Raw genomic sequence first — 12,900 nt, forward strand, 5'->3', positions numbered from 1 at the left:
TAGACTTGAAAGTACGTAAAAAGGTGTAATTTGGTGCTATTAATTTGATGATGTTAAATAATATTAATACAATAATGCAGCAATGATTAATACAGTTAATGATCAATACACTAACATTTATATTAGAACATATATATATACAAATACAAGGCGCATAATTAACATTGAGTATAGAATCATTGGGTGCATTATACATATACATACATATAACATACATAAAACATAACTACGTAGTGATGGTACTTAAGATACATTTATAAACAGGTACAGATGGTCCTTATTTACATAATGCGGTACAGGTAATATACATAATTCGGTTGGTTGGTATAATGCAAATTGATTAAATAGTAGCTTCTTGTTATATTACTAGGAGTGTTGGATACACCTTACGATAATTCACAGCTATTCTGTGGTGTTGGTAGTTTGTGCTAGACACTGAATTACTATTCGTCTGTATGGCTGACTAAGTATGGCACAGGTCTGTGCCAAGGTCGGTCAGTTTATCCATTAAAAGCCCTATTTTTCTAACCAAGTGCTTCTGTTTTATCAAAAATTTACAGAAGGCTTGTCGATTGGTCAACGGAAGGTTGATGTGTAGCCCTTCTGTAAGGGGACAGTAGGTCAGATAATGCTCCAGAGAGCCAGTCTGTCCACAGGCGCACTGTGGTCACTTGCGAAGTACTTGCGAAATGGTCCGTGACCCGAAATGTATCATGTTTTTTGGTTGTGTCCACGTAACTGACATGGTAACAAGTCCAGCCGATATCGCTGTTATCCCTTGTCTGCTGTCATTTCCTGTTTGCCTTTTAAGCGCAGTGTTCTTTTCAGGTAAGATATTGGCCATGGGATGTTGATTTGTTGAGTTGTTGGTCTTGTGGCAGTTTCTTTGGCCAGATGGTCAGCCAACTCATTGCCATGGTGGCCGGCATGTGTTTTGATCCATTCAAGTCTTGTATGGAGTTGGGAATTTTTTCGCAGATCTTCCTGTTTTCCCTGAATAAGACCGGATCGGTGGTCAGGGTTTCCTATTGCGTTAAAGTGAAAAAAGACTGTCTATCTTTATTGTAGCGTTGCGGGAGTGGTGGGATTTCAGGTAGCGGATTGCTTGCGCAATTGCACTGCTTCTCCCTGAAAAACGCTATTAAGTTGCCTTAGTTGACCCTTCCATTGATCTATGATTGTATCTTGCAGCATGACCACATAGGCACTTCCCACTTTTTCGTCTATCTTAGACCCGTCCGTAAAGATGGTAATCTGGGCTGGACGGTGGGCCGTAGTGGGATTGGTAATTATGCTTATTCCGGTGCCTTTGGCTGTTGGATGGATTTTCAGAGGGCAGCATTTAGCTTCGCAGTCCTCTGGATTAAAATATTCTTCGTCAAAGGTGACAGGTCTTTTAAGCTGCAGGACGATTTGTCTTGCTCCTTCCTCTTCGACACGGATGTGTAGGGAAAGGAGGCTAGCCAGCACGTTGATCGCGTCTGAAGAGGTCGTGCGGTAGGTTCTGGTGTTACCCAATGCAAAGGGTCTTTGAATGCTAGCAAGGTTTTTAATTTTCCTGCTTTGCGTTGGGTGAGCTCATACTGCTGCTGCATAGGTGACTATCTTTTCCACCACTGTGGTGAAGAGGACCTTCTGAATATAGGGATTGAGGCTCCATTTGTGGCTATGAAATAATCGCATTTGCTTCGCTATTGTCACTGTTCTAATTTTGATGTCCTTGATGTGTGGTATCCAGGTCATCTTGTGGTCGAACGTAAGGCCCAGATATTTTAGTTGATTGACTATTTGTATCCTCTGATTGTTGATCTTAATGGTTGATCTTCTTGCGAGAGAACCTCCCTTTTTAGGTGTTAATAGTCATACCTTGGCACTAATCCTTCGTAGAATTTGGCCTTCGTAGAATTTCTGTGACATGAAACAATTCTGGACATTTACCTTGGTCTCATTATAACTTGCAAAGTGCTGGCCGACAAGAAATTTCTTGACATGAGGAAACAAATGGAAGTCAGATGGAGTAGGTGTAGACCAGAGGGGGATGGGCAAACTACATGGCTCGCCGGAAGTTTCTACCCTGCTCGCTGATAGAATTTTAATTTGTCGGTCCGAGGCGAATTAAAAGAAATATGCATTTATATAAAGGTAATAGACAATTTTATTTATATAAAGGTATATCCATCTCCTTTTCTACTTTGTTTAAATATTTTTTTCTTCCTTTTTTTTCAAAGGCTTGATGATCTTTCTCTATTTTAGTTCTGCAAAACATGAATCGACGGAAATAGCAAGCACAGACAGCTTTCAATCGGTAAAGTGTTAAAAGTTCTTTGTTAGTTATAGCTGCATATTGGCCTGAATTAGTAAGCGTTATCTCTTTCTCAGGGAGCAGACGTGTGGGAATAAATATAGGTGAATTAGACCTCACGTGGCAGACTGCGGATTTTAAGCTTCAGCCAGTGGATTTTTCATTTGTTGATAGTTCTAATATTATTGATTGCGTATGGAAAGATTGCGGACATATAGCATAATGTTAATAGTGGTGAAGTTATTAAAAGTATAGAGTAGCTAGTGCTTGTTTGGGTTATTCGTAAAATATTTCAACACCAAAATGGCTACTGAAAAACGTAAAGTTGATTCAGAGTGCCGTGCTTTTAATAATGAATGGACTTGAAAATATAAAAAGTTGTAAAAGCTAAACCAGTATGTCTCATCTGCAATGAAGCCGTAGTAGTTTTCAAAGAATATAACATTTCCCGTTATTTCAAATCGAAGCATAAGAATTCCAATTACGAAGCAATGTCCGAATATGAAAGAAAACAAAATGCAGAAAGTCTTTGTAAAAAATTATCACGGCCGACATTTTTTTCAAGAAGGTAAACTGTAGCCAAGAAGCAGCTACACATGCAAGTTACAAGTAGCATACAATATTGCTATAAATAAATAAATAAAGCTCTCAGTGATGGGAAGTTCGTTAAACAATGCATGCTCGAGGTTTAAGATGTTTTATGTCCAGACAAGAAAAAAAATTTTGAGACAGTAAGCTTATCTCGAAAAATAGGGACCTCTAGAATCGAAGACATCGATAAAAATTTGACATCACAATTAGAATTAAAGACTGGCCAGTTGAAATTTTGCTCCATAGTTATGGATGAAAGCACTGATATAAATGATATTGCTCAATTAGTCTTATTTATAAGAGGTGTTGATGAGGACTTTGAAATTACCGAGGAACTGGAGTGCATGCGCTCTTTACTGGGAACCACAACGGGATGTGATATTTTTCGTGAGTTTTAGAAAGGGCTTTTAACTTTGAAAGTGCCTATAACAAATACAGGGTGGCGCAGGGAAACGAGAAATTTTGAAATAATGTCATTTCCACGAATAAATTCATAAAACTAGTAATTTATTAACGAAAGTGCATGTATTCAGCATGCCATTTATGTTTTTACAATCAAAATGTCCAAAAGTGTCTCTTTACTTATTAAAGATGACATCGGAAAAATGTGCTCCCATTCGGCGTTCACACTCTAACAGCCTGTTATGAAAACTCTGGAATGCGCGATGTAGCAAATCTTGGGGAATGGCAGTGATTTCTTTTTCAATGTTCTCCTTCAGTTCATGGATTGTTGCAGGACGTGTACGGTACACCTTGCCTTTATGATATCCCCATAGGAAGAAGTCGCACACACTAAAATCAGAGGATCTCGCAGGCCATTCAATGTCACCGTTACGTGAAATAATGCGTTTTCCAAACAAATGACAAACTGCTGCTACCGATTGTCTAGCAGTGTGTGACGTGGCTCCGTCCTGCTGAAGATGCATGCTGTCGAACGGAGTGGCGAGGACTTCTCTCGATTGCAGCTCTAACAGCTTCAATGTTCTCTGGGGTACGTACCGTTGGAATGCCACCTGGAGGTTTCTTTTTCAAGGCAGATCCTGTTTCTTCAAAATTACTCACCCACGTTGTAATCGCATGCGCAGAAAGGACACGTCCATGACATCCAAGTTGGTATTGCTGTCGAAATCTCTGCGCGGCAGTCGCACTATCACCATTTTTATAAAACGCTCTCACAGCTACTGCACGTTCCACACCAGTCCAATGATCCACAATTACTAAATGGCAATACGCTCACAACAATTGTGCAAAGTTTCGAACAACTGCCGGCTCTACAGTGCTGCCAGCTGTAATGTTCAAAATTTCCCGTTTCCCTGCGCCGCCCTGTTTATATAATATTACGACCGATGAAACACCAAATATGATAGGAAAAAAATCTGGATTTCTTAGGCTCTTTAATCAAAACTATCCCGGGAACAATGTTGTTTTTCTACAGTGTGTTATACATCAAGATGCTCTGTGTAAATCTGCATTGAGTATGAAACCTGTGCTTGATGCAGTCGTGAAGCTTGTAAACACTATTCGATCTCGTGGACTCACAAGCAGTTTCGAGATTTTCTTCAGTCCGTGCAGTCTGAATTCTCTGATGTACTGTATTACACGAAAGATAGGTGGCTTAGTGAAGAATGTGTTTTCGAGGGAGTTTGACAGCTGAAAGACCACATTGTGTCGCTCTTCCATGAGAAACAGTGTTCTGCGGAGTGCGAAGATACAGAGTGGCTTTCGCACTTTGTATTTTTCACAAATCTTCTTTGTCATATGAGCAACTTGAATATCAAGATGCAAGGGAAAAATCAATTTGTAGACGATATCTGGGTCCATTTCAAAACTTTTAAACTAAAACTTAATCTGTTTGCTGGGTAGCTAGCTAAGAACGACTTGTCTCATTTCCCGAGGTTAAACTCAAAACTCTCAGTAAATGAAGATAAGCTTAAGAATTATGAAGGTGGCATGAAAAACTGCATTTTGAGTTCGGATGCAAATTTCAAGATTTCAGTGACATTCAAACAAAACTGGATATTTTTAACATGCCTTTCAACATAAATTGTGAAGCAGTGAGGTCAGATTTGCAGCTTGAATTAATTGAGTTGCAATCTAACAATCATCTCAAGCAGTTGCTTCTAAATATGCCAAAGTTAGCGTTTTACAAATCATTATCGAAAGTAAGATTCCCAAATTTAATATCTCACGCCCAAAAGACCAGTGTAATGTTTGCTTCATCTTGCATATGTTAACAAGTGTTTTCAACTGGGAACCTTAGAAAGAATTATTTCAGGAGTAGACTGACAGATGATCATTTAGCCTCGTTCCTTAGAATCAGTACATCTCACTTCGAACCTCAATACAAGAAACTTTCAAAAATGAAATTGCAATTTCATTCATCTCATTAACATATTTAAATTGTAATATTTGTATATTGTTTTTAAAATTTTAGAAAAATTAATCTTGGCTCGCCAGACATTTTTTTTCGATTTTTGGACCGCGACCGAAAAAATTTGCCCATCGCTGGTCTAACCATCACTGGTCTAGACTATAAGAAGGATGACAGAATTGTTCCAGCGGAATGAATCAAGGTCGTCGTTACGAGTGTGGTATGCGATCGCGCATTGTCATACGCAAATACAATACCAGACTTTAGTAGTCCACGCCTTTTGTTCTGTATCGCTTGCCGTAACTTCTTCAGTGTCTCAATAGTAAGCTGTAAAGTTGATTGTTGTGCTTCGTTCCATCTAGTCTGTGTACAAGAATTTTCTTGAAGAAAGACGTGACTTTGCGTTTTTGGGTTTCGGAGAATCAGTTGTGCCGCTGTTCCAGTGACTGTCGTTTCGTTTTGTTTCAGCTGTCTCGTAACGAATCCATGTTTCATCGCCTGTGACAATCCTTTTCAAAAAATCATTTCCTTCTGTCGCATAACGTTGCAAAAACTCCAAGGCTGCTACCATGAAAATAAACTTGCATGTAAATTTATACCATGTGTCCAAGATACCATTTATACCATCAGTATTCATAAGATGATAAGTGAAATTTAAAAGACTAGTCGCTGCTTTTGCCAATTCCAACATTAACGGTACCAGAGTTCAACTTTTATCTGGCGCTAGGATGAATGAACAATTGATTAACATAATTTATTAACTGATTATACTTGGAAATAAATCATTGTGCGACATACATAAATCAGGCAAAACTGAGTTATGACTCTGTGATATAAATTGTTCGCAAGCTTTATCTGAAAAAAATTTCATATCAACATTTCATACCTTAAAATTCATGAATTTGCAATTTTTACTGTGTGCATTCATAATTTTACATGTTGTGCAATATTTAACTATATATTAACACGCAAATATTACAGGCAACTTTCGAATACATGCAATTCTAACTTCATTCATAAACACGTTTTTTTCCATATTTGGTATTCAGCAGCATGCCCTTTACAAAATCTCGGGATACGCCCCTTTTCTGTACACGAGAGGTTGGGTTAGTTTGATATGAGTACTGTTTCATATTTTGTACAACTTTAACGAATTTTTGATAACCAAACTCAACGATTTCAAAACGAGCAATGGAAACATTGTACGGAATAAAACATTTTTATCTCCAGCGCGCGAGACTGTCTATCAGAAATTCTAAAGATACTTTTTTTAAATATTTTTAGCCAAATGCTCTCAAAATGTGTATGTATGTGTAAATAAATTTAAAAAAAAAAAAAAAAAAAAAAAAAAAAAGACTACTAATTTCGTTTTGCCATTTTCCGTTGATTCACTTTCTGCGTTGTTTCACTTATTAACTATATATTATTCAATTCAAATCGTTGCCACCATATATTATCGCCCTATCTCATATTTAAAGAAATTAAATAATGAAGAATCTGCATAAATGTATGCAAGTTTCTTGCATTGTGATAAAACATCGGTAACTAGAGCCATCCAAACTTGAATAAATTAATCTTCCACAGAATATGGGTATATGGAAGCCCTAATTTGAATTTGAAATTTGTTTTATTATCGATTTCAGATTTTTTAACACTTCAACGAATTTTTAATTAAAAACTAAACGATTTCAAAGCAAGCAATAGCAACGCTGTACGGGGAAAAAAATAATAATTATTTCCAGTAGGTGAGACTCTGTATCGGAAATTCTAAAGATATGCTCATTTTAAAATTAATTTGCTATGTTGCTATTGAACTGAATTTTTTAGTTTGAGTACATAGAACACGATATTTAATAAATAAAGGTAACACATAAAACGTTAAAAAAAGTCCCTTTGCACGTAATTTAAAATCTGAAACCTTTCATATTTTTTTTTTAAATTTATTAATTGTTCCCTCTTTCACGACACTCTTAAATAGAGCTTCGGGATTTTCTAATTTTAGAAATTAAGCTCTGGTATATTAAAATGATTTGCCATTACAAAATCAAAGCAAACAAAATCAGATTTCGATAAAGTAGATTCGTGTTTTAATTCATTTCCCGAAGCTTGTCGTTTAATATAAAGTGACCATACATCCCAGATTGTGCGAGATACTCCCGCATTTTAATGCAATATTTTGCTTCGGAATACAACCCGCGAAATATCCCGAATTCTGTATTCTTCCCTTTTGTGAATGAATAGTTTCGATACATTTTTCTGGTTACGCTTCATGCATTCATGGAGATAGTTTTGTGGGATTAAAATAGAAATACGTTTAATAGACCATGCATTTATTAATTACGCATTCTAAATATACTTCTGGGAAGGCATTTGCGCGTCTGCAGGAATAATAATTTGTGAACGAATTTTTGGATTTCAATTCCAGCTACACTTGCGCGGGAGGGGAGGGGGAACATGAAATATTATGTTTAAAAAGATGTGAAATAGCTAAAAAAAGCAATCAACTGAGTATGAGCAGAAAATCAGGCGATATGATCAACATTTTTCTTAATTTCAGAGCAATAACATTTCTTTCAGATCTTTAACATTAATAATCGAACTGCAGTAATTGGAAACATATAAAGCTATATAATCTATTTTTAAATTATAAATAAAGTGCGGAAAACTGAAAGCAAGACAATGAAATGCTTACACTTTGAAATGTATCAAATGTAATGTTTGAAGAATTCAGACAATTGATAAAAAATTTACGAAGAAATTCTCGAAGAATGCTTAGAACGAACGAATATAGGTAAAATCTTTTAGAGTGCAATTATTTTCAATAGGTGCTTTTTCATAATTTGTGCAATGAATCGGTGATGGGGTTACAATTGTGTCAGTTATTTGAATTAATATTTCTATACCTAGAAGATGCAGTAGTCTTGTCTGCCTGGACCCGCGCTAATAATTCTGTATGGAAATTTTTAAGTATTCATTATGTTTAGTCCTTTCAGTCTATCCTATATTTTGTGATAATATTGCTTTAAGCTCTTTTATTGATTTTTTTTTTTTTTTTTTTTGTTGGGATTCTTTGGAAATGGTAAGCCAAGCTTTGTCCCATAGGTAGAAAGAAAATATGAAATTTGCTATAGAAATTAAAGATATATGATGATTGCTTCAAAACAACTCATCGCCGCCCAAAAGGTATAGTCGTCGGTGACGCTGATTGCCATACCAAGTAACAGGTGGACGCCTGTTGCTTAACATAGGTAAGCAGGCATGTGCCACGCGTCCTCCCTATTTAGAAGCAGCAACTCGCTGGAGCCCCAGGGGTCTGTAGCGGAAGTTTATTATGATTTAAAACAGATTTAAAGCATAGAGGTTACAGTAACGTACAGGAGCGGTTTCAGCTTTACATAGGTGATAGAATAACATAATGTTGTGATTGTACATAAATTCATATAAACATAAATAAACATAGGAGACAAACAGAGAGAGAAGGAAGAGAAGGGAGTTGAGAAAGGGAGGTGGAAAGATGACAGTAATGAAAGTGAGGAAGAGGAGCGAGGAGACATGAAGAAAGAGCAGGTGGACATACATTAGCAAAAACAATAACAGTTACGCATACATTAATACTTAGCACTAACAGCATGACACACATAAACAATACATACTGATTTGGGAGACAAGCCCTTGATATCTAAATATGTCAACAATATACGTTTCAGAGGCAAATGTTAGTGTAGAAGTGATTTATATACATGCTATTTACTAACAGACGTTAAGAAAATGCAAATATATAGAATATATATTGCTATACCAATGGATTCAAGTTAGAATCATGAAGAAGGCATCGATGTTTTTAAGTATTATTTGTCTGGGCGGAAAAAGTGGTTCAAACTACATGGCGAGCCGAAAGTTCTCTCAAGTGGTTGGCGGTACAACAAGAGGTGTGGGTGACCCTCGGGCTACCTCAGAGGGGTATTTCCATAAAAAATTTGAATGGAGTTTAACAGTTACCAAATTATCGGGATTAGGTATCCCCAAGACTTGCTAATTGTTAAGTTCCGCCTTGTTAACTGTTAAGCTAGTTTCGGAAATGCACAGGTTGTCGGTATTATTTCAGCCGGTCCCTGCAGTGTTCCCAATCATCAAATTCTTCCAATAAAAACAAATGCGAAACAAAATGAAACTATCGATATATTAGCTAACATCAGTACTGACAGTACATACTGAAAAATAAAATAGCATACCAAAATTATAAATATAATTGAGAAAGAAATGAATGAAACTAATAAGTTGTTAAGCAATAAAACGCTTGCATTAAAAAAAATATTTTGGAACATTTTTCTTTACCTCAAACCTTGTCAAGAGTTGTCATTTTAAAGAAAAATTGCAATGAGCTGCTGTATACACAATCAGCTTGAATTCTAGAATCTAATTCAATCGACTGACTAAATTAGTGTAACTGAAAAAGCACTACCTATGATTTACTATTAAAAGCCATTAAGTATTTTCATGAAATTATGCTAGCTGGATCCAATGAAATTACACTAATTGGGCTCATTACAATCATTAAATTTTCTTCTTTTTTTATAACTACTATTTTAGGTATCTAGCAGAGCCAGCAAGAATCTTTGTTATTAGAATAATTTATCTCTACTATTAAATAATAAGGAATCTGTATGTATGTGTACACATACAAGCACATGCTCACGTTCAGGCGTGTGAGCGTATATATATATATATATATATATATATATATATATATACGTTCATTCGTATGTTCCACGAATTGTGAAAAAGCGGCGACACCTAGAAACACCAGATTTTTAATATAAACCTCCGTCCGGACATATGCACCTCGAAGCCAGAATTTTGAGTTTCGAATTTAATTTTTTATTTATTTCGTATTTTGTGCATTTTAGATTAGCGAAAACTCGTTAACGTAGGAGACAGACATTTTAACAGATTCCTCTGCTAAATCTGTAAAGGTCGTGCTTGTGAGAATTCCATTTTGAATGCCCAGCGGATGAAATTAAAGATGAGTTACTCGCCGAAGGCTTCAGTGTGATAAAAGTATGCTTTAAATATAGATTCAAAACTGGGGTACAATGCATTTCTTCCAGGTGCAGTCAATTTATGTCAGGTAAAATTAGCATTCATGATATAAATAAGCAAATACAATTAGAATTTATGATATAGCTAACCAGGTACAAGTAGCATTTATAAGTAACCTGCTTTGTTTTGTATTTCCGTAGATTTGCACAAATTCAAACGTATAGCTGAGTGTTAATACACTCTGTTGCAGAAAAATAGATGCACCCAGAAAGAACTGAGCCACAGTTACGAAACTCAGCAGAAGTAAAGTGATCGAGTAGATGAACAAATGCTAAAAAAATGGGACGTAAAAAGCGTTTTATTTACTAGTAGCAGTACAAAGAATGTGAAAATAGGTAGGTGGTAGGCGACAGATCTGGAGGCCTGGCAGGTCCGTTGAAGACATTGACCCACCGAAGACATTGTTGGAAGAGTCATGCTATATGTGTTCGAGCGTTGTCCACACGATAGGCAACACGATAGGCCGCAAAGTGTCGTCAAAGTACCTGAGAGCAGTGAAAGTATCTGGCAACACGACTATGATGAACGGCTGTCCCAACTGATCGCTCCCCAGACTGTCACAACCTATGTTCTGGGTGTGTGAAGCTAAGTAACAAATGATACCTTGAACCGCTCACCTCTTTGTATCCAGACACATGTACAGCGGTCATCAATATTAGCAGGAAAGCGTGATTCGTCGCTGAAGATCACATTTCCCCAATCGAACACTGTCGAGCTTTAGCGAAAGCAGCACCGTGCAAGACGACACCCATTATAGTGGAATGTCAATGGCAAGCGTCTTAATGGCTTTTGAAATTTGAGCCCAGCATCACCTTGTCTTCTGCGAATCGTATCCCTGAATATCCCTGCAAGTTGGCAAATGGCGTTGAATAGATGATAACATAACTGTTCGTGCGGACATGGCAGCTCTTGTAATTGCGATATCACCTCCCACATTAGTTGCCCCGGGGTCGTCCCGAGCCACTACTGCGGCTTAATAAGCCTTCGCTGAGCCACTGGTTCCAATAAAATAGAAGGATCATATTACTTCTACCAACAATGCCGCCGATCCGCCTGTTCGACCAACTGGTCTCTTTTAGCCCTATTATGAGAATACTATCAAAGTCTGACAAGTGTTCATAATGCCGTCAAGTACATATTAAAAGCATCTTTCGTCACTATGTCGTCTATTCAAGCCATTAGCACTATTGTAAATGCTCGTCACTAGTGGCACCTGCCCTTTTACATTCTACAAGCTGCGCACTTGAGACATGATTTGTATCACTCCAAAAAGCTGATTGGTGCTGCAAATTTAATCATTTATACAACTTGCCGCCAACTGCAAATTTAATCACTTATACTTTATACATTTGCATACCGAGTTTCGTAGTTGTGGTTAAATTTTTTTCTTGGGTGCATATATATTTTTTTCAGCAGAGTGTATTTATATCACTCTGAGTATGGCAATGTCAATACAGTATCCGCCGCTTAAAATTACTTCCATTCTAAACGTACATGTGTTTATTAAGCATCTGAGTTTAATGGAAGGCGATTTGTGTATTAAAAACTGTGATATCAGTTTTAAACTTTTCAAGTAAAATAATATCTAACAATAAATCCATTAATTAATTTTAACATACTAATTAAAATTTAATTTACTCAAATTAAGCTATTTACTCAATTTTAATATAATTAATAATACATAAAGGATAAATTTGAAAGAATCAACTAACAGAGCTAGCCCTTATTTAAGATTACCGGTGCATACTAGCAGGCATGTAAGAATACGGCCGAGTAGTTGCAAAATTAGACTATTAAGATTAGACAAGGTGGCCGGAAGGCAGAGCACGTTCTCGTAACTCTTCAACGTTCTAGTAGTTTCTTTTAGTGAAGTCACGGATCATAACTTTATTTAGAGGTCTACGGGTCTGCCTTTAAAAAAGGCCTTTACCAATTCATGATAATTATCTACTATAGGGAAACCTAAAAGAAAACAGAGAAAAAAATATTTTTAAATAACTAAAAAATGGCGCATGATCAGGAGAAAAGTGAGTCGGGCCGCGAATCGAATTCATGAAGTAAAGAGCGGGAGGTGGGGGTTTTCACCGCTCCGCTGATGAGACTTCTGTAAACTCATGACATTTAGTCTTCTTCTGCGAAGTTTAACATAAGTTCAACTGTTTTGAAAGAAATTAGTATTTTCTTGGTGGTCAAAAGTTTCATTCGAATTTTTCTGTGCTTGACAGCTGAGTGGCGTGCAGCACAGGGAAGGAAGACGAACATCCCTCCCCGAGTTCTAAAGTATGATACAGACTTCAGCTTCAATACATGTTTCTACCTCATTTACATAAAACGTCATTCTGAAACTCATTATCGCAGGGAAACGTAGGTGGGAAACGAGAAAGTAAAGGAAAGTTTTGTTCCAAAACAAAAATAACTATGAAAAATTAAAAATGAAACCCTCCAAAAGAAATCCTTTTTTTTTTTTTTCATTAATGAAAGAAATCTGTAGGATTTTTGCTTTTATGAGAAAGGGTAGAAAAGCTAGGACATCGTT

The sequence above is a fragment of the Stegodyphus dumicola genome, chromosome 3, assembly GCF_044657685.1.
Source record: "Stegodyphus dumicola isolate Sdum_Otavi_A_Nest chromosome 3, ASM4465768v1".
Lineage (NCBI taxonomy): Eukaryota > Metazoa > Arthropoda > Arachnida > Araneae > Eresidae > Stegodyphus > Stegodyphus dumicola.